The sequence below is a fragment of the Pinus tabuliformis genome, chromosome 8 (assembly GCF_031772625.1).
Source record: "Pinus tabuliformis cultivar Carrire ecotype Pingquan chromosome 8, CPIR1, whole genome shotgun sequence".
Taxonomy (NCBI): Eukaryota; Viridiplantae; Streptophyta; class Pinopsida; order Pinales; family Pinaceae; genus Pinus; species Pinus tabuliformis.
This window is the reverse complement of record NC_142294.1, coordinates 778,164,171-778,187,422: the sequence shown is the minus strand read 5'-3', so window position 1 is coordinate 778,187,422 and position 23,252 is coordinate 778,164,171.

Below are 23,252 nucleotides of genomic sequence, written 5' to 3'. Positions count from 1 at the left end.
CGGAGGCAAATCAATAAAACTCCAACCTGCCCAACGCGTCCCAGCCCACGTGGATATATCCCACAGCGTGGATTTTCCTGAGGCGGTCAACCAGCCATGCAGTGCCTTCATGGAGGGGCAATCACCAATCGGTTCTCGATCCATGATGCGATCAGCCCAAATGTTGATTTTCTTCCCATTTCCAGGTATCCAGTAAGCATTGGAGCGGATCAGGGGGCGGCTTTGGAGTAGAGCCTTACAAAAGGAGAGACGCCTTGGGGGAGAGGCCCATCCAGGCATCTAACTCTCTCACCTTTGAAATACTTCCTCCATAGCGCTAATTGGGCCCAGCCAGGCTTGGGCGCAATAATTTTCCAGAGAAGCTTGGCTCCCATGGCAATGTTCTGTAGGGGAAGGCTCTTGAAGTTTAATCCTCCCTCCATTTGAGGCTTGGAGACAGTTTCCCAATTAACAAGAGGGATTTTCCTCTCATTCTGTTTGCCTCCCTTCCAAAAGAAATTGCGAATGTGCTGGTCCATTTTCTGAAGAATGCCAATTGGAGCAAGGAGAACAGAGAACTGAAATAATGGGAGACTGCAGAGCACAACTTTGATGAGGACTGACTTGCCCGCAATGTTAAGCCAGTTGAATCCCCAAGCCTGGAGTTTGCTCTTGAATTTTTCCACTTGAGGGAGCCAATCCCTGCTATAGGCCCGCTTGAGGAATATCGGGAGCCCAAGATATTTAAACGAGGTCCAAACTGAAGAGGCTGCGAATCCAAGGCATCTGGCAATGGAATTAAGCAAGATGGGTGTAATGTTCCAACAGTAAATGTGGCACTTCCCCTTGTTGAGACTACACGACGCCATACAAAACTCCTCAAGAGCTTCTTTAAATCTGTTGGTAGAATGAATCAATGCAGCACCCAGCAGCAGAGTATCGTCTGCAAAAAGGGCATGGTTGATGCTTTTGACTCCTCTTGCAATGCAGACCCCTGAGATCTCCTGTTCTTGCATTTTTTTGTTTAGATGGAAGCTGAGAACGGAAGCTTGGAGTACAAACAGAAGAGGAGACAGAGGGCAGCCCTGCCTTAGTCCTCTTGAGGCTTTGAAAAAATCAGCAGCTCTGCCATTAACTAGGGGTGCGATCCATGGCTCCGAGATGCAGGCTCGAATCCAGTTTATGAAGCTCTCCCCAAATCCAAATTTTTTCAAGACATTCAAAAGAAAATTATGCCCAACATGATCAAAAGCATTTGCTAAGTCCAGTTTGATAGCCATACCTTTTTCCTTGCGCTGCTGGCTTGAAAGGATTTCCTCTTGAACTAAAATGAAGTTGTCCACTAGCTGTCTGCCATGAATAAAGCCCCCTGGATTCTCTGGAATGATTTTGGGGAGAAGATATTTTAGCCTGTTAGCTATAACCTTGGTGATCAATTTGTAGCCAGTGTTGCAAAGAGAGATTGGGCGAAATCTGCTGAAGGAGTTGGCGCCTTTCTCCTTGGGGATGAGTGCAAGGAACGCAGAGTTTGTACTACCTCCAATTTTTTGACAGACTTGGGATTTTTGAACCATTTTATAGAGATCTTTTTCCACAATGTCCCAACATGATTGAAGAAATCTGGCGGAGAATCCATCCGGACCTGGTGCTTTATCCGGGTTCATGGCAAAGAGAGCATTCTTGACCTCAGCCTTGGTGAATTTAGCTTCTAGCTGGATGTTCATCTCAGCAGTGATTGAAGAGGAAACCCAGTCCAGAAGACAAGAATTCTGAGTCAGATTCGCATCTTCGCTGTACAAATTTTTGAAATGGAGAAAAGCTGCTCGTTTGATACTTGCAAAGTCCTTGTGATTGGTGGTGTCTTCCTTGATTTCAACAATGGAGTTGAAGCTTTTTCTGGCTTGAGCTTGCTTATGGAAGAAAGAGGAATTTCTGTCTCCCGCTTTGAGCCAAAGGCAGCGAGATTTAATCCTCCAATATTCTTCTTCAGCCAGGCAGGCTTTATGAAAGTGCTGTTGAAGTTGGACCTCCTTATCAAGGATTTCTCTGGTTACATGTGCCTCTTCCGACAGCAAATGATGAACATCCAACTGATTTTGGAGATTTTTTCTTTCAGCTGCTGGATTGGGGAGGGTTTTGGCCCAACACTTTAGAGCAGATTTTGTTCTTCTGAGATTTTCTTCCCACACATAGAAAGGTGATCCTTTGACTGGCTGAGACCAACTTTCCTTGACTATCTTCAAAAAATTGGCTTCCTTGACCCAGAGGGGGCTAAATCTGAAGGGGATGGGGCCAAGATCGGGATGGGCCCGGAGATCAAGCTTGATAGGATTGTGGTCAGATATGTTGCTAGAAAGAATTTGCATACTAGCGTCTAATCCAAGCAAAAGAAAGGAACTTTGGACAAAAAATCTATATAGCCTTGCTACAATGTGTCCAGGGCCTATTCTTTTATTTGACCAAGTATACTTACCAGAGGAGGGCTTGATGTCCAACAGGTCCCAGTCTTGTAGAAGGTCCTCTGCCCATTCCCTTGCCGGATCTCGCACAATGCAACCTCCTCGCTTTTCTAAGGTGTGCAACGTGAGATTTAGATCTCCTGCAATAATGATGTTTTCTAGGTTCCCAAGGTCTGCTTGGCTTCTTATTGAGTCCCAACATGGCTTTGTTTCTCCGGCATTGACCGGCACATAAACATTGAAGAGACAGAAAGATTCTTTTGTAACGAGATGCTGCATTTTTAGTAGCAGCCAGTGAGTATTTGAGGTCGCAGATACTAACGAAAACTTACTATCATTCCAAAGAGTGCCCAACCCTCCAGAGGCTCCTCAGGCTGAGACAACTTTTGCTTTACTTTTGCTCCAGAGTTTTTTGCTTGTTTGGAGGAAGTCTGTGTCCTCCATTTTGGTCTCCTGGATAAGGAATATGTCTGGGGCTTCTATTCTTATTAAGTTTCTTATGGCCTCTTCCTTGATTTTTCTCCCCATACCCCTACAATTCTAGGAGACTATTTTCATTATTTACCCTTGCTCTGAAGGGCTCCCTTGGAGCCTTGACACTGGTTTCTCGCCATCTTTGGCTTTTTTGCTAACAACTTCTCCAGAGTTGGTTGGCTGCCCTGTAACTTATCTTTGTACGTTTCTTGCTCTCTTTTCTCCCGATCTGTTTTGCGGCCTCTTGTGGATCTCCTTACAGAGGCTTGGGAGTCACCTATTTCTCCTTCCTCCTCTGAGTCTTCCGACTCTTGGTCCTCTTCCTCAACTTCGACAGGAATTCCTTTTGAGCTTTCTGCGACACTTGCATCCTTGGAGAAGATTGGTGGGTTACCTTTATCTGAAGATACTGCCTTTTGGTCCACGTCCTCCTGGATGTCCTCTGGCTGCGAGCTAAGAGGGTCGAACTTATTTTCTGGAATAGGCTTGGGCGGGATCTGTTGAGCAGAGGTCTGGTGAGGACCTTTGCCATTAGGGCCTCCCGACTTTTGCGTCTTGTGAGAAGTTTTGGAGCGCTTGACTTGATTCCAGCCATCCTCCTTCCCTTGCACAACCTCATTGTTGGACGGGCAGCCTCTGGCGAAGTGGCCATAGACATGGCATTTCTGACATTTGAAGGGCAGTTGCTCATAGTCCAGTTTCTGCACATGCGTCCAACTTCTGACATTGATTTCGATGGCCTCTGGTAGCCCCACCTCCAGATCTACTAAAACACATATTCTGGCGCAATCGTATTGGTCCTTATTGTTTGCTCAGTCTATGAATTTCCCAAGGGCATTTCCTATGTGCATCAAGGAGTCCCAATTCCAGCAATGAATTGGGAGATTTGGGAGCCTTACCCACATCGGAACTGCTTTGGGCACGTCCACTGTTGGATCAAAGTCCGGAGTCCACTTATTTAGATACAAACCCTGAGGGCCCATGAAGTAGGGGCCGTTTTGGAAGATCAGATCTTTGTCATCCTTTGAAGTGAATTCGAAGAGGAAGAATCCTCTCCCCAGAAAGTAAGAGGTAACACTTTCTTTGATCAACAGTGCCCAGTTTCTGTTAACCCAGCTCTCAGTGGTTTTGGGAGATGGCCATAGCCCGGTGAACTGGCCGATGAGAGTTCGCTCGGCCAAGGATAATGCAACCTGGATCGGGGTTTCTGGGGGGAGGGAGATCTCGGGTATATCATCCAATTTTTTGACGAATTTCGTAGCTTCTGAGATCTTCTTCTTTGGAAGCCCTGCCAAGAGTCGATTGAAGGCCTCAAAAGACGAGGATGTCGGAGGAGGAGGGGGAGGCACCTGGGGAGTGCCCAACACCTCCATTGGTGCGAGCCCTAGAACGGACTTGACACGACCAGAGCGCAGGAAGCAGTGCCAGATCGACCGCAGCTTGGGGCGAAGCCCTCAGCGGGCACGCCCGCAAGGATCAGGATTCGCAGTGGGCGGGCGCGCTCGCAGTCTTCAGGTCGCGCGGGATGTGGACCTCGCAGGATGCAGAGTGGGAGCCGAAGTCTTCGTAATATTGATGTATATTACAATGTTCTTTTTTTGCCATTTTATTCGGTTCGAGTTTGATTTTCTTTCAAATTTTATTTTTGAATTTTTAAACATATTATGCTAGCACTTTAAGCATTCAAACTCTCATTGCTCATCAAGTGAAATAATGAACTTATATGAAAATCAATTTCAGAGCTTTAAGCATAAACATCATCAACATCTTATTTTGAAATTTTATTTGTTCTTGTTTGGCCAATTCATTCATTGTTTTCAAATTAGTTCTTCACAACTTGTGGCACTTGAAATAACATCGTTACAGTATGGTCAGCAAAACATTTTTCTAGAAATCTTCTAAACTTGCTATTTAATTCCCATTTATACTTTGTTAATTAATCTGTAAAATGTTTGGGATCCCCAATTCTCTAGAAGATTTCTTTCTATGACCTTTCTTCTGTACATAATACCAACAATTTTCAGCAGGCTACAATATTTAAAGGCTTATCATTCATTTCCCGCATGTTGTTTTCTCTTCATGTGAATTTTTTTCAAACATTGATAGAAATAAATACTAATTTTTATGATCCCATAGGCATATGTTTGGAACAATTTCAAGGTGAGAATTTTGTAAATAAGTTTATTTTACAAAATTTAGATGTACATAATAGGCTCAATATTTCTTTTAATAATTCAGTTCCAGTTTTAATTTTGTTGGTGATTTTTGACATTTTTATATGTGCAGGGATAAAATTGAGAGAATGGTTTCACTATAAGTATGACTATACTTAGTTATTTATCTCTCAGTGAGTTAAAATAGGAGTATGATTAATTTTGTTAACTAGTTCGCCTTTCTTTTATCTTTTGGTTTAATTTGCAAAATTTTCAATAAATGTTGGTAATGAGATCAAGTATGTTCTTGGTATTCTTTACCTTGATTTAGAGACTCCAATCTGGAAATAAGCAAGCACCTATCGTATTTAAAGTCACAGACATGTTCAGGGAAGTCTTTATTTTTCATTAGAATTAGTAATTTTGTGCTCTACACTTTCTTTTCTTTCTGGAATTGTGAGATGAGTCATCATCACTTTTTCCTTTCTCATGGATAAATTTCAAATGAAAGACTTGGCCTTTGTCATTCTAATTTGCTTCGGGGCTTTGGATTCTCATGTTTTAAATGTTAAAATTAAAAATAAATTCCTAAAAGAAAAAGGACAATTTCCAAGAATAACAACGGATGTAAAGATGATTTTTCCCATTTCCATACCTCTCCACATTCTTGTAATTTGCATTTTCCATGCTAAATTATATCCCTACACCACAATCTTCATCCTCTATCATCTTTTTACTCACACCCCTATTATAGTTGCCAAGATGACTAATTGTCCATTTTACATGGTGTGTCCACATCAATAGCTATTGTTAGGTATGCATTCTTTCAACTTGGAACCATTACTATTATTTAAGCACATTTTTATTTAATGTTGAAATCTTTGAAGCATTGAAATCTTAGGACTTCCCAATCTCGTAACATTTCAAAAATAGATTTTTTTCGAGATCCGAGATCTCAGATCTCATAATCTGCATAATTCGCTTTCTCACTTCATGCTATCTTGGAATCTCTGCTCCTCCACAACCTGATGAGTCTGCTGTTCTCGGAATCTTAGAACTATTAACGAAATACATATTTAAGTATCATTTGAGATCCGAGAATCTGAGTTCCATGTCACCCGCTTAATTGATATCGGCCACATTCTCGCTTTATTGCAAATTCCTCTTTTCACTCTATCATCTTGGAATCTCGTGAATAGGATTTAAATCTAATTTCTAAGTCCTTCTGGAAACCCAACCTCTGAATGATGTAATTTCCAATTTGTGCATATCTATGGGATTTCATCTCCATTTATTTCCTTTCGCTGAGCTGCCTGCATGCTTGGCTGATGTGAATGTTCATATTTTGGTCGATTCATACTGCTCGTCAAATTTAAATGTGTAATTGTCATTTCAAATCATTCATTATGTTAACATGGAAATTTGGTAAGAAAACAAGAGATATAGAAAGGTAATGGGTCATTGGTTCAATTTCGATTTTCAAGTTTGGTTTGTTGATATATCACTCCATTTTAATGATCACACAAGTTAATATATGTATTCTTCATATATATATATATATATATATATATATATATATATATATATATATATATACACACACACACACCTACAATTCACTACATAGATTGGACTTGGAGATTTATTGTATTAGATTTTAGGGATATTTTGCGGCTGATATAAAATCAAAAGCAACAAGAAGAAAATAATTGCCACTACAATTCATAGAGAAGCACATCTTCATTTTCATTTCTAAAGGACTTTTGTTTACTTCAGATTCCTTGAATATGAAACATTATTTTTTTTATTTACTGCTCTTTTAGTTTAGACTTAATAAGTGATAATTTTGGGTCAATGAAAACTTCGAAGAGTGTCAATTCTTCATAATTTTAATTCTAATTAAAAGGAGAGGTTATCTTTTGATGGAGAAAATCGATATCTCTTAGATAAAATTTTAACGAAATTCTTCAAATGGTAAGTTTCATATGACCATTTTTATCATTTTCCATTTATTTACACTTCTTGTTTCATTTTTTTGTTTTGTTTTTTGTTTTGCTAATATAAACGTTTGTTTTGTAGGTCTTCAAGAATTGTTTCACACCCCTACTAGCTCAGATTTGGCATTCATTCTCCTTGTTGCTTGTTTTCGATTTTTGGAAGAGAATTTATGATGTTCATCAAGTCAGCTAAATTGGGGAGTCCCTGAACCTTCAATTTGTTTAAGAATTGTTTTTATTAGACAATTGTTAAGATGTTCTCATGCAAGCTTTGTTTTGAAATAAAACATTTGCAAATGGTAGAAAACTCTCATTTGGCTTCATTTTACCCCATGACTGTTATTCTCTTTACGATTTGAGATTCTAATTGCTTATAACTCTACAAGATAGAATTTATTAAAATATCAACATAAGACAGACACACATGCTCGTCTTATTTTACTATTTTGTTGAAACAATTTTATATTTACTCTTGTTGGGGTTGTATTTTTAATTTGGGCTATTCTTTTATTTTTCCTTTTCTTATGTGACATTTTTGGAGTATGTTGATTTTTTCTTTCACTTTAGTTTGGACTTGTTTTTCCTTTTGTTGATTGGTTATGGATTCATTTTGCTGATATTACCAGGATTTATGTCAAAAGACTTTTCTTACCCAACATTGGTAGGCAAACACGGAAAATTTTTACTTTGTCAATTTCATGAGCTTCATTTACCTTAAAGGGAAATATTTATGGAATTCTAAAGCACTCTTACCTTAAATATTTTTCATGGAGGAACATGCATCTTTTCTAAGCGATATAGTTCATCTTTCAAGGAAAGAACTGACTTTGATTTTATCTCAATGAATCTCTCCTATCCCTCCACTTTATAAAAGTATCTAAATTGATAGTCGCGGGGAAAGATATGGAGTTAAAATTATGGAAGTATTATATCCATTTTCTTAAGTCTCTTTTACCATCACACCTCTTTTATTCAGCTACATCATAAATTTAGCTTACGAATGTGCTTATCAAAAGGGTGATCAAAGGGGAAGCATGGGAAGTACAAGTAAACCCGTCGGGGCTATGGACGCTCACTGACAATGGGGCCATGCTTGTATGGCATTAAAAGAAAACTTCATTGGGGTACTGACCAGGCTTGGTGGCAGTGAAGCAATGTTAGAAACCATTCATATCGATGGATATATGCTTTATCTAAAGCTCCCTATCTGTACCTTCTATCACTCATACGAGGTAAGCTTAAATATTAAATATCCCCCAAAATTCAGATTCATGGTTTTAGAGTCAGTGTGCTTCAAGTACCTGTTTTTTTAAATTGTTATTGCTTGATTTATTAATGTGGTACTCATGGGAAATTTTTTACTGTTTGATGACTTAATATGATTCATTATTTTAACCTTTGGGTAAAATTAAACTCATCATATTTTAACCAAAAATATCTAGTTCTTCCCCATGTGTCGCCATTGTTTTGGTAAAATCACAACCCTCCAATTTTTAATTTATTATCTGCAAACTAAAAATGGGGACCCTATATTCGTAAATACTGGTCATATCACCCTTTAATGCTTTCTTTAGTTAATTGTGAAACATTTTTACGAGATTTATGTTTTCTTTGGATTTTAATTATGATTGCTTTGTTGTGTTCAATTTCTTGCTAGCTTTCCATCAGTTCTTGTTTTATTTCATCTGGACTTGCGATTTGCAAACGATGCTTATTCAAAATTTTAGTGATTTTTAACATATAGACTAAAAATATACCCTTTAATGCTTTCTTTAGTTAATTGTGAAACATTTTTACGAGATTTATGTTTTCTTTGGATTTTAATTATGATTGCTTTGTTGTGTTCAATTTCTTGCTAGCTTTCCATCAGTTCTCATTTTATTTCATCTGGACTTGCGATTTGCAAACTATGCTTATTCAAAATTTTAGTGATTTTTAATATATAGACTAAAAATATACAATATATATATATATATAATTTAAAAATATTTACATCTAATTAATTGTAATTAATTATTTATTAATTTTAATTCATTAACTACGTTACAAAACCACCGATACAAATTGATAATGTATAGTTTAAAATTTTATAATAAAAACATATAAAAAAAACCCTACATAATGGAATTTTAAAAAATATCAGATCTTAGATACTAGTTCCCAGATGAAAGTTTTAATTAGATACGAAATTTTGATTTCCCAAGATTTCACTCCCGCTCGGTTTTTGATTTTGGGTTATATATATAATTTTTATTTTTCTAAATAATATAATATGGGGCCGCTCCCCACTCCTTGGGATCTCGTTCTTCTCTTCACCTCGTAACATCCTCTTTATCGCTCCCACTACTCCTGGGCACCTCGAAACCTTATATCATCCGCTCTGTAAGGTCCTCGAGTTCTACCCGAGCGCGGGCGCGGTTGGGCGCCGGGCGAGTCGACGGGCGCGCGATGAACGAAGGGCGCACGGGCGGTCGACGGGCGGGCGCGGGCGCACGAGGTCGGCGTGGGCTGCACGACGGGCGGGCGAGGGCTGCACGACGGGCGGGCGCGACGACACGGAAATGCGACGATATGGTGAACAGAAATGCGACGAAAGACAAAACTTATGAAACGATGAACGATGGCTTATACCCACGGTTGGAGTAACTTGCGATGGGCAAGGCCGACATATGAAAGGCGTGTTGAAGGGTGTGTTAGCCATGGTTTGGGGGTCGGCTGGAGTGCCACTGCCCACAAGTGGTTCCACACTAAAACACATATAAATACACATGCGTTGGATTCATTTGGAGCAACGAACTCGACTTGGCATCATTCAACAAGTGCGCAGATTTCTAAAGGCGCAGGGGTAAACAAGTGTAGAGTGCATAGCTCATGCGCTTGTGTTGAATGCGCATAAGAGAAGCTGTACTTGGAGGTTGGGTGAAGGCGTGGGCAAGGTGTGCCCAACGTTCGGTCGAAAGTGTAGTTTTGTGTAGGACTTGGCAAGGATGTCTTGGTGACCCGGGTGGGCACTCATCCTTTGTGCAAGGTGTGCACATGTGATTGTAAAAGGCTGATTTTGCCTATGTTGTAAAATATTCTAAGTATTGGCTTGGAGATTGCCAAGCATTACTTGTATGATTGTATTATAAAGAAAGATTTCTTATAATATATATTCGGGCAGACTTGTTCGGGAGTTGCCCCTCCCCTTTATACTGTGCAATTGTTATTGTCTTTTATAATTGCTGTGGATGATGAATGAGTATGGGTGTTCATTGGTATAAAGGTTAAATGCAATTTTACTTGGTTGCGAAACACAAACTAAGGATAAGTGAATTAGGCGTAGTCCATGAATGTTAGTATTGGTGAAAAGAAAGCGTTCGGTGGTGCCGCACCTCGCTATAAGCGGTTGGAAGACTACCGCAGGTGTAGGGGCATGACAGGTGGTATCAGAGCAGGGTTGCTCGTGAAGGTTTGAAGCTTGTGAACAGGTTCAGGTGTTGAAGCATTGAAGCCGGTATACACTTGACAGGTGAGAACAAGACTTCGGTTTGAAGCTGTTGAGCAGGGTTGCTCGTGACAGTGGAAAGGGTGCTTGCAGGTGAAGGAAACCATTTCACACAAGTGGAACAAGGGTTGGTTCTAATTGCAGGTGACTTGGTGAAGCTGTTGGATGGTCGAAACTAGATTGCAAGGAGGAAGAAGCTGTTAGAGATGGCAGTGGAATCTCAGGCTGGGTCTAGTCACGTTGTGAAGGATACTACTATTGGGTTCATTGAAAAGGTGTTGGAAAAGATGGAGGATATGGAGACTTCTTGGGATAAGAAGATGGACTTGTTCGCTAAAGAACAAGAGGCCAATTCGAAGGTGAAGGAAGAGCTCGATGAACTCCGAACACAACATGATGAACTCCGGACACAATATGAGTACACTGATCTTATGTGTACACAACTTGAAGTAAGGGTCAAGGAGGTTGAAGAAGCAAGGGATCAAGGTCTTGCAGAGATCGTGAACTTGAAAAAAACTCTTGACGAAGCCAAGGATGAGATCGCGGTGTTGAAGAAGGCCGTGAGGCATAACTCAGGTGGAGGAGTGCCTCATGTGAAGGTCAAGGAACCAGAATCTTATGATGGCACAAGGAATGCAAAAACTCTTGGCAACTTTCTATGGGACATGGAGCAATACTTGGAACGGTTGGGTCTATCTGATGATGAGACAAAGGTCAAGGTAGCTGCTCAGTTCTTAACAAAGGATGCTAAGATGTGGTGGCGAAGGAGGTTGGATCAGATTGCCAATGGCAGTGCTGATGACATTACTTCGTGGGATGACATGAAGAAGGCTTTGCAGACTCATTTTAGTCTTCAGGATGAAACATGGGAAGCAAGGACGAAGATTAAGTACATAAAGCAGACCGGGAGCCTACAAGCATATCAGCGGGAGTTTGCAAGTGCAGCTCTGGGACTTCCTGACATGGCGGAAAGGGACAAGGTGTTCAACTTCATTATTGGGTTGAAGCCTTGGGCACGCAATGAAGTGAAGAGGCAGAAGATTAGGACACTTGAAGAAGCTTTTGCTGCTGTTGACAGGTTGGTGGAGCATTATGATGAGACCTCTGATGATAGGAAGAAGAAGTCCGATAAACCGAAAGACAAGAAGAAGGATGATGCTTCGAAATCGGATGATAGTTCGAAGACGAAGAAAGCCTTGAAGTGTTGGATATGTGCTGGACCACACACGGTGAAGAATTGTCCTTCTAAACCAAAGGTGGCTGCTATTGCACAGTCTGATGCGAAGAATGAAGATACTTCTGTGGGGATGATGCAGATACTTGGTGCTTCTGCTACTACGGAGGTGGCCTCTAGGAGGGATCCTGAGAGGAACAGATTGGAGTATGTTCGAATGAAGGTTGGAGGTGCTGATGTACTCACTATGGTGGATAGTGGGGCTTCTCACAACTTCATGGGTGAAGATACTGCGAGAAGGATTGGGCTGAAATTTGTACTGGCAAAGGCACAAATGAAGACAGTGAATTCTCCTCCTATTGAGATTCTTGGTATAGCTGAGAGGGTGGACACTACACTTGGTGAATGGACAGGGAAGGTTGACTTCACTATAGTGCGGATTGATGACTATGAAGCTGTATTGGGGATGGAATTCATGAAACAATTTGATGCTATGATTGTTCCACATTTGAAGAAGCTCTACATTTATGATGGAAGGGAAGATGTACCCATTGGTGTTCCAACCATTGGTGTGACAAGGCCTGATTGTAAATTAGGAGTGATGCAAATGGAGGATGAGAAGAGAATGGGAGACATGAGTAAGTGATTGTCTACTGTTGAGGCAAAGCTTACCGAGCAGTCATTGGTCATTAGATCACTTTCAGATAGCATCTTGGATTTGTCAAGAAGGCTAGAGTTGGTTGAGGATGATGATGATGATGAGGAGGTGTATGTGAGGCCGGATGTCCAAGGGGAAAACCGGGTTGCTTATCTACAAAGGATGGAGATTGAGGATCCTGATAGGTGGATCGAGTTGATTAGTGAGGGAGAGCCTTCAGGCTCTACTCCCTCTACATCTTCTTAGGTGGATGAAGAAGATGGGGCTCATTGTTAGCTGCTCATGGTAGTGAGTCCTTAGACATATGGAGCAGGTATGACTGATGGTGCAGGGATGGCTTGGCATCAAGCATCATGACATGTTGCAGATGGATGGAGTTTCCATGGACCTGAGCATGGATTAGGGAGATAGATTCTTGATGAGTCAAGGATGTGGCAGATGTTTGATGAACAACTGATGATGGCATGAGGATGTTCACTCTCATGATTTGAGCGTGACAGTTGGATTAGCTACCCAACTAGTTCAGACATGGGGTCGCGAAGTGTGCAGAGATGTGTTAGCATTGTGTTGGAGTATCACGACAGAGGTTCACATGGTGACACATGATGAGGTCGACACGAGATGTTGCAATGGAGATTGTGGCAGAAGGGTCGATGATCATGGATCGAGATGATATCTGATGGTGGACATACCGTAGAGGTGTATACTTTGGTATGGTTATCTTGGTGGCAGTTGGTCACTAAGGTGAGACATGATGGAGATGAAGTTCTACATATGTTGCAGGGATGTTTGCCTTATGTGGAGGAGTTGACATCATGGATAATGATGATCTTGGTGGATGGCTACCGGGATGGTATGTTGTCGAGGACGACAACGATTTCAGGTGGAGGAGGATGTAAGGTCCTCGAGTTCTACCCGAGCGCGGGCGCAGTTGGGCGCTGGGCGAGTCGACGGGCGCGTGATGAACGACGGGCGCACGGGTGGTCGACGGGCGCTGGCGCACGGGCGGGGGCGGGCGCACGAGGTGGGCGCGGGCTGCACGACGGGCGGGCGAGGCGACACAGAAATGCGACGAAAGGGTGAACAGAAATGCGACGAAAGGCAAAACTTGTGAAACGATGAACGATGGCTTATACCCACGGTTGGAGTAACTTGCGATGGGCAAGGCCGACATATGAAAGGCGTGTTGAAGGGTGTGTTAGCCATGGTTTGGGGGTCGGCTGGAGTGCCACCGCCCACAAGTGTTTCCACACTAAAACACATATAAATACACATGCGTTGGATTCATTTGGAGCAACGAACTCGACTTGGCATCATTCAACAAGTGCGTAGATTTCTAAAGGCGCAGGGGTAAACAAGTGTAGAGCGCATAGCTCATGCGCTTGTGTTGAATGCGCATAAGGGAAGCTGTACTTGGAGGTTGGGTGAAGGCGTGGGCAAGGTGTGCCCAGCGTTCGGTCGAAAGTGTAGTTTTGTGTAGGACTTGGCAAGGATGTCTTGGTGACCCGGGTGGGCACTCATCCTTTGTGCAAGGTGTGCACATGTGATTGTAAAAGGCTGATTTTGCCTATGTTGTAAAATATTCTAAGTATTGGCTTGGAGATTGCCAAGCATTACTTGTATGATTGTATTATAAAGAAAGATTGCTTATAATATATATTCGGGCAGACTTGTTCGGGAGTTGCCCCTCCCCTTTATACTGTGCAATTGTTATTGTCTTTTATAATTGCTGTGGATGATGAATGAGTATGGGTGTTCATTGGTATAAAGGTTAAATGCAATTTTACTTGGTTGCGAAACACAAACTAAGTAAGGATAAGTGAATTAGGCGTAGTCCATGAATGTTAGTATTGGTGAAAAGAAAGCGTTCGGTGGTGCCGCACCTCGCTATAAGCGGTTGGAAGACTACCGCAGGTGTAGGGGCGTGACACGCTCCCTTTCTTTATCTCCTCCAAGATTTTAACTCGTGAGACTTCATATCATCCTCCTCATATCATATGTCTCCCATGGATAATATCAAAAGCCCTCTTTATTAATCCTTTCCATTTGTATTAAATGGGTCGCCAATCCACCTTGTCATGCTTCCCTATTATTTTAATATTTTAATAATTTAAATTAATTTGTATTTTTAATTAATTTAATTATTTGTAATTATAATTTAATTTTATAGTTATAATTAATTTGTATATAATTCAATAATTTATTTAATTAGTATGTTAATAATTATAATTAATTAGTTAATTATAATTTATTAATTTAATTTAAAATTAGAATTTTTAATTAAAAATGCTCAATTTTGGCCTAGACATGCATTTGTTAGCATTATCGCAGTGTTGATAACTCAACTTTGGAGAGGCATATTTTGAGTTCTACTTCGTCAAATGTGGCCTAGGATGACTCGTTAGAAAGCTAGAATCGAGGAGAATAATATGTGAACATTAACAAAATCAAATGTAAAAATTTCTTATTGAACAAAATTAGCTGAAAAATAAGGTTATGAAATTGTAACAAAAAATTCAATTTTGAAAATATTTTTGAAACAATTTCATCTACCCAAAGATCCGTTGTTGCAGAATTGGTTTCATGGCAACTCCTTATAGCCATAAAATCCTTAACAGAAATCAATAAGAGCACAATTTTCCTTCAATTTATTTATCTATTTTGATTTTAATTGGAGAGTTGGTTTGTCCCAAATTTTGTAATTTTGATTTTGATTTGCAATTTAATTTAATTTTTATTGGTTTGTGGCAAGAGATCTGTCAAATGGGATCAAGAAAAGAGGATTTAGAGCAATGTTAAGAGGACAACAAGGAAGAAAATGTAGAATTTGCAGTGCTAATTGAGAATTTGAAGAACTATTTCGAACAACTTTCCATTTTTTGGATTTTTGCAAATTATTAAATAACAGTCGAGAGAAAGAAGAAGGGGTTCATCTTCCCTGCAATTAGAGACTCTAAATCACATTTTTTTATAGGGTATTATAGCTGTAGGAAGGAGGAGAAAACTCAGATATGAGAAAATAGGGATTTTCTTCTTAGAATACAATCTCTATCAATGAGATAGAAGCAAGAGTTTGTAATTATTTTCTCAATGAGAAGAGTTGATCATTTTAAAGAGAATGTTGGAGATCAAATTTGAAATAGATCAAGGGACCTGGTTTCATCAATTTGTATTTGAATACTTTTATTTATAATTCAAATTTCATTTATGTAATGACAAATCTATGTAAATCACTTCATACTATGCACTTTTGTTGAATATGAATGTTTGTCTTATAGATTATCTTTTTGAGCTATTAAGTCTCATGGATTTGTTGTTTATTATCTTATTTGATCAAGACTTTAAATCAAATTTTTGAGTAACTACTTACTGAGAAATATGTCATCTAAAATCAATTTAATTACTATTGAAATTATGTGAACTTTTTCCTGGTTTTGATACCCAATCATTTATTCTTATTAGATCTCCAAACAAAGCATGTGTGACATTAAGGATATTGATTGTTATAAATTTTTCAACAGTTTGATATTAATTATATATTGCATGTTAAATCCTCAATCATTTTATTACCTTGCTCTCGACTAGGTTAGATCTACATCTTCCTAATCGAGATATGCTTAGAATTTCTTTCCTTTTGCTTGCATTTTAGATTCAATTTTCATTTAGATTAATCATTGCATTTCTAGAAGTCCTGTTACAGTAGAGACAAACTTTAGTGTGGTTTGGTTGAGTCCTCATGTCATCTTAAGGATCACTTTCCTGCAAGACCTTTCCAAGAGGGTAGATCCGATATCTCTCTCCTTATTCGTAAGTAAAAGGAATACCATAGGTAAGTAGGGAGAGAGAGGGGTAACTAGACCCAATTTAACTAGTCTGAACCACTAAATCAAACGAGGAAGGGCTTAGTCGGGGCCATGACAGGGTGGTTTCCCTTACGTGTTGATAAGGTCATTTTTGGCCATCAACAGGTCCCTACTCAAAATGGAAATGATGGTCAACTGACAAAGAGCTTGGCAGATGCTTGTGTTCCTATGTGCCTCCGCTGAGGTACTGACTAGGCTCGATGGTAGTAGAGCCATGATTGTGTTCCTACGTGACTCCACCGGGGTATTGTCTAGGCCTGTTGGTAGTAGAGCAACACTAGAGATGAAACTAAGACTCTGACGACTATACTGCTTGTGCACCAATATACCCCTCAACCCCAATCGAAACAACTGTGTTGCCTTGGCTTGGAATGTGTGTCAATCGAACAAGAGCTTGGTAGATGCTACATCTTACAATCAAGCTAGTGTGGAAAAAAAGGAGCTGAGAAATGAACAATACTTTCGGAGGTGTTAGACTTGATTTTTACAAACAAGGTCCATTCAGAGAGTTGGAGGTCTACCAGTGTGTCGCCAAGTGTTGTAGCAGCTACAACCACCCTCCAAAATTTTCCTTAGCTTCGTTTTGGAGCCTCCCTTCCAAAACTCACAGCAGCATGTCTTGCTTCGTCAAGTACACAAGCTTCAGTGTTTTTCTTACAAAAAGGTAGCCTGTCGATCACAACTTGATGCATTCCCTCATAGGCTGATCACTCAGACTTGGTCCAGCTACACGCTGAGCATTTCCCTTAAGAAATTGCGCAATTTTTCCAGTCTACCCTCACGGAGAAAATTGCGCAATTTCCCCCAGTAGGGCTACTCAGCCCATAATTTGTGCTAATCTAGGCAACAGTCAGCTGCTCTGCCCAAAAATTACGCAAATCCCCTGGGCAGCCAGTGTAGCTCCCAACCAGAAATGCACATTTTTTCCCAGCAATCGAGCAGTCTCTTGCATGTGCAGCTGATTTGATCGGTTCCCTCCAGGACCGAGAAAAATTGACTTGCATGCATGGGCTACTTCTCCCAAGGCAACATGCAAAGAAATCTCTTGTTTCAGAGATCTATTTTTAGCAGTTGGAGGTTACATGCAAGTATCATTTCAAAAACCTCCCACCAAGTGTCGCTTTCCCTAGATTTGTGGCATGCGCGTCACAACCTCGATGTTATCAAAACTCATCAACCAGACATCGTAGAGCTCATTCCTCACATCAACCTTGTAGCTTTGACATCCCACACCACATCTAGGAGTTGTCGGCACACTCAACTTAGCTGTTTTGGGGTAAGCTCGCTTTCCATGACTTGTGTTGCATTTCTGGCACTTTTTGTATTTCGCTTCGTATTAATGTTGTCTTCTTGATTTTAGTGAGTGCTTGTTGTCATTTTGATACATTTTAGCTTGTGATAGCACCGTTTCAGTTTTCGTCAACATCTCACTGTTGTCACATGCATGAAACTGTTTTTCACAAATAGTCGCTGATTCGGCGACTCGCCTCACCCACATGCGTGTTGTTCCATTTTCTGAATATGTCATTCACCATTCGCATGCATGATCATTCACTTATGCTTATACTCAGTATCACCATGCATTCACACTCACATTCGCGTTCGATTGCCCATCAGTGAGTCTGGGCAACCTCGTCCCGAACTCTGCCTTCACTGACACAACATTGTGCAATCTGTGGAAGGAAGGCTCTGTCTTCCTCTCCAGGAATGCGCATTTCTGCCCAGGCACTATCCTCCAAGACTATTTTGTGCATTTATGAGGGACAGTGACTGCTGGCCCAGAAAATTGAGCAATGTAGTCACTGAGCCTACAACCATTGCCAGCTGAGATTGTGCATTGTACGATTACAACAGTTAGTAGCCAAACTGGATTGTGGATTGTGCAGTTCCAACAGTCAGTCAATCTACCAGTAGCCTAGACTATGCCTTGCGTAGTCTTGGTAGTCAGTCTTCCGACCTCCCAGCCAAAATTGCATAACCTTCATGATCAGTCACACAGGTATGTTGCAAGTCAGTTCTCAAGTTCATTTTGGTTTTCGACTGATCATAGACAAAGACATCAAGATATGACAACAATAGCATCATAACGAGAAGCATCATGAACAGAAGCTGAAGGTAGCATACCGAATGCAACGAATGCAAGAGGAAGGTTGTTGACAACACAGAGGCGGAACAAAGTTGCAAGCTCAAGCAGATCCATTGATGATGAAAGCAACTTTGGAGACTTAGGCTATGAGGCAATGGAGCGACATGAAGATCACGCAAAGATAGAGAATGGAACAAAGAAGGAGTGGCATGTGTTGAAGCAGCAACTCAAGAGAGAACATGAAGCTACATAGACAAGCGAATGAGTGCAGCAGGAACGGGAACAATAGGGGATCACAGATGAAACTGCGCCTGTACAAGTTAAAGATCCATCCCAGTAGTTGCCACAGAGAAGACATGGTGAGTATTGTTGTTGGTCGCATGTAAGGGATTCAACAACATGCATGTCATTGTGTGCATGCATATGATCCAACCCATTTAGCACACTCACCAAGGCGAAGACAATAAGCAAGTCCAACTGAAGTTGAACATGTACTTCGACAAGTTGATGTGCATGACCACCAACACACACTTGAAGATCATCATGGATACTATGCATCGATGTGTTTCTGGTTTAGCTACACCCAAGAAGACCATGCACATGTTAGCAGACGAGTTGGATGAAGGAGCCATACCAATGCATCGGATGCAATGGAGGCAAGAGTTTTCTTCAGCAAGATGTCACCATGGGGTGCATGCACACCATCACGGATGACCAAGCTTGGCATCAGCTCACCATCTTCACCATCACAAGCATGTGAAAGAGTTGGTCTCACCTCAACGGATCGAGTGTCAGTGATGTCTTTCATGGCTTGCTCAAGCCATTTTGTCTCACATGAGCACATGTGCATTGTAATGTTAAGTAATGTCAAGTTTAAGTCAAGTGGCAATAGTTGGATGTAACAGTCATAGAGTAGGTGAAGAGTCATGAGGGTAGTTGAACTGTCACAAAGGGGAATGTCAAGGGTCACCCCACCATTTGCTATAAATAGTCCCTCATAACTCATTGTATAGGGTTTTGGTCAGCGAAACTTCCTACAAGATTATCTTGGAGAGAGCTTGGACAGTATTGTAATGCGCCTTGGCTTTTCCACTGTACGGAGCTAGTACATCTCTTTGGAGGAGCAGATGGATGTGGCTGTAATGTTCCACTATTGGAGCTAGTGGTTGGACATGGATGCATTGTATGAGTGGAACTTACACTTCTTTATATAATAAGAGACAACACGTTGTGACATTTCATGCATATGTTGTATTGTATTCCAGCTATCTTGTTTACTCTAAATGGCATATGTATTTGCTTTCTTACACATGCATGTATGGACTATTTTGTATGAGTATGTATGAATATTTCTGAAATGTGTTCTTGGTTTAACCATCACTTTGGATTTCTAGCTAACTTGCTTTCCAACTTGTGATGCATCTTCGCTCGCATGTTCCCTTCCCATCTGAGTACTATTACAGGTTTCCAAGGGGCGCACTCATCTCAACCCTCATGTGTTAGAACCTCTCATGCACCTTCCTTGACTTGCTACAACTGTCACAACCTTGCTACAAACAAAGTTATCTTACTTACCTCTGTACGAAAGCATGTTAAGGCATTACCATACGACCCACCGCTGGGACTCCTACCCCAAACAATCTTGAGGTCTAATTGGGACTTCTACTAGGGAGATCCCCTGACATGTTGGCGGGTCCTCCTTTTATAGATTCATTTGTTATCGTCTATTTGGATGATATATTGGTAATCAATTCAACCTAGGAGGAGAACATCTCAAATTTGATATATGTGTTAGAGACATTAAAGAAGCATTGGCTGCTAGAAAATATCAGGAATTGTGAGTTTGCAAAGTAGTCTTTGGTGTGTTTGGGGTATGTGATAGGTGGATTCGAGCTGAAAATAGATCCTTTCAAGATGGATTCCATCATGAAATGGTTGATTTCTACTAATTTTTTTGAAGTTAGAATTTTCATTGGGGTAGTCTAGTACTTGAGGAAATTCATAGCCCATATCAATGGATAAGGATTGCATACAGGAACAATACTTAGAGAACATAAGCTTGATGAGAGGGAAATCAAGTGAATTGAAGTAGGAGCACTAGTATTATTCTAAGGAGGGGAAAAAGTGGAAAGGGGAAAAATATAAGAATATGGAGGCCAAAACGCACCAGTCCAAAGGTCCCAAAAACCACTACAACCATTATAACATTAATGGTACTAAACATGAGAAGTGTTGGAAGTTCCATCTAGATATAAGATACAATTTAAAAACATAAACATTGATTCTATATTTGACTTAGGATGTCAAGTGAATCTCACTATGATAGATTTGGTCAACAAATTGGAATTGGAAGCTCATGATCATCCCACACTAGATCGATTGGGTTGGGTAAATAAGGATGTAGAAATAAAGGTAACCAAATAGTGCAAAATTAGATTTACTATAAATGTTGATTTTTCTCATAAAGTAGAACTAGATGTTGTACCCTTGATGTATTTGGGGTGGTCTTTGGAAGTACCTCTATGTACATGCACGATGAAAAATTCATTTGGAGTGCCAAATAGTATTGGCTTGTTAAGGATCACAAATTATTCACCATCAACTCACAAAAAGGAAATTCGAATATTTAAGTTCTAACCAATCCAAGAGACTAATCAATTCTAGAAATAAGCATGTTTTACTATTTTAAAGATAAAATCAACATGTAAAAGAGTTAGTAAGAGGAAATGAATCCTTGGAGGGGTGTACTAATAAACATAAATGGAAACTAGAAGAGTTGCAATAGGCATACAAGTATATGTTTCGAGAGCCTAAAGGGTCACCACCCAAGAGGGAACTGGAGCATGAGATCTAGCTATTGTTAGAATCCACATTGCCAAATATTGGGTTATACATGTAGTTGCTATAAAGAAAATTGAGGTGAAGAAACAATTGTACAAACTATTGGAAAATAATTTTATTTCATTGAGTACATAACCATGAGGGTCACCCATCATCATAATGCCAAAAAGGATGGGACTTGGTGGATGTGTATTGATTATTGGCCATTAGGTAGAAAAATCATGTTCAAAATCACTAGGTTTGAGTTAGATAAGAGGATAACTAGAAGATGACCTTGAAAACCAAGAAAGGTTTGTATGAGTGGTTATCCATGTCATTTGACCTATTTTACGAAATTACTACATTTATGTGGTTATATAATCATATATTACTCCCTTTTATAGATTCATTTGTTATTGTCTATTTGGATGATATGTTGCTATACAATGTTACCTTGGAGGAGAACATGTCACAATTGACATAGGTGTTGGAAACATTAAAGATGGAGTTACTAGAAAATCTCAAGAAGTGTGAGTTTCCATAGTAGTATCTGGTCTATTTGGTGAATGTGATAGGTAGAGGAGAAATGAAAATAGATCCTACCAAGATGGAGGCCATCATGAAAAGGGCTAGTGCCTACTAATGTTTTTGAGATTAGTAATTTCATTAAGGAACAAAAATAGCTTAGGATATTATTTCCCTTATTTTCAATGGTAGTAGTTCAACTCAATGCCATAAAAATAAGTAGTAAGAGTTTCCTACAAGGAAATGATTAGTAGAGTGTGTTTGAGGAGTTAAAGAAGAATATCAATTAAGCACTAGTTTTGGAGTTAATGAACTTGTAGTGGACCTTCAAAATGGAGACATGTGAAAGTGGTTATGCTATGGAAGTAGTCTTTTTGTAAGGAGGATGGCCTATATTCTACCATTCTAAAGTATTTCATGAGCTAGTTATTAATTACCCAAAATATGACATGGAATTATATGCCCTAGTGCAAGTTGTGAAGAAGTGGAAGCACTTTCTCATGGGGGACAAAACAATCCACATAGGTCACCAACCAATACATATGCACAAGCCTAGAGTAGGCAACAACAAACCAACCATTACAAGTGGATGGGGTCTCTACGACAATTTTGTTTATTGATTAAGTATAACAATGGAAGCAAAAACAAGTTGGTAGACATGTTTTCAAGGCCACAGACATCAAGTATTGTAGATTTGGAAAATATGAATCCCATGGATCCATTCACACATGATGCATACAAAAAGACATAGTTAGAAGACAAGGACTTCAAGGAGGTGTTTTAATAGCTGCAGAGATAGAGTCATGTGCATGATGATAACAATGCAGTTGACTACCATCGCCAGGATGGGCGACTATATATATTGGATAAGTTACACATTCCTAAAGGTGAGAAAATGTAACTAATTAGAGAGGCTCATACCTCCAAGGTTTTCTGGAAATTTGGTTTAAGGAAGATAGTGGCCAACTTGTATATGTATGTTAGTTGGACAAAGATGCATGAGTAAGTTGGTAGGTTCATAGGACAATGCTTGTTATGTTGTACTAGGAGGCCTAGTAGTAGAAAATAGGTTCTATATCATCCCTTACATATCCTTGGGAAATCAGTTCCATGGAATTTGTGGAAGGTTTACTGACAACCAAGAATGGACATGACTACCTATTCATGGTAGTTGAGAGGTTCAACAAGATGTATCATCAGATGTCCTATAAAAATACCATAAGTGGGAAAGAAGAAGTGAATTTATTTTTAGGATAGGTTCGGGTGCACTTTGGGATACCGAGGAGAATTTCTTTAGACATGGGTACAATATTTCTTAGTACATTTTAGACTACATTGTGGGAGAATATGGACACAAAGTTAAAAGAGGTATACAAAATTCCATCATCAGAGAGACCAATATAAAAAATTAGTGAATAGGAATTCACTACAACATCTAAGGGGTTGCAATGTAAAGAATCCAAAGGGTTGGGAATAAAATATATGCATGAGTAAGTTGGTAGGTTCATAGGACAATTCTTGTTATGTTTTACTAGGAGGCCTAGTAGTAGAAAATAGGTTCTATATCATCCCTTACA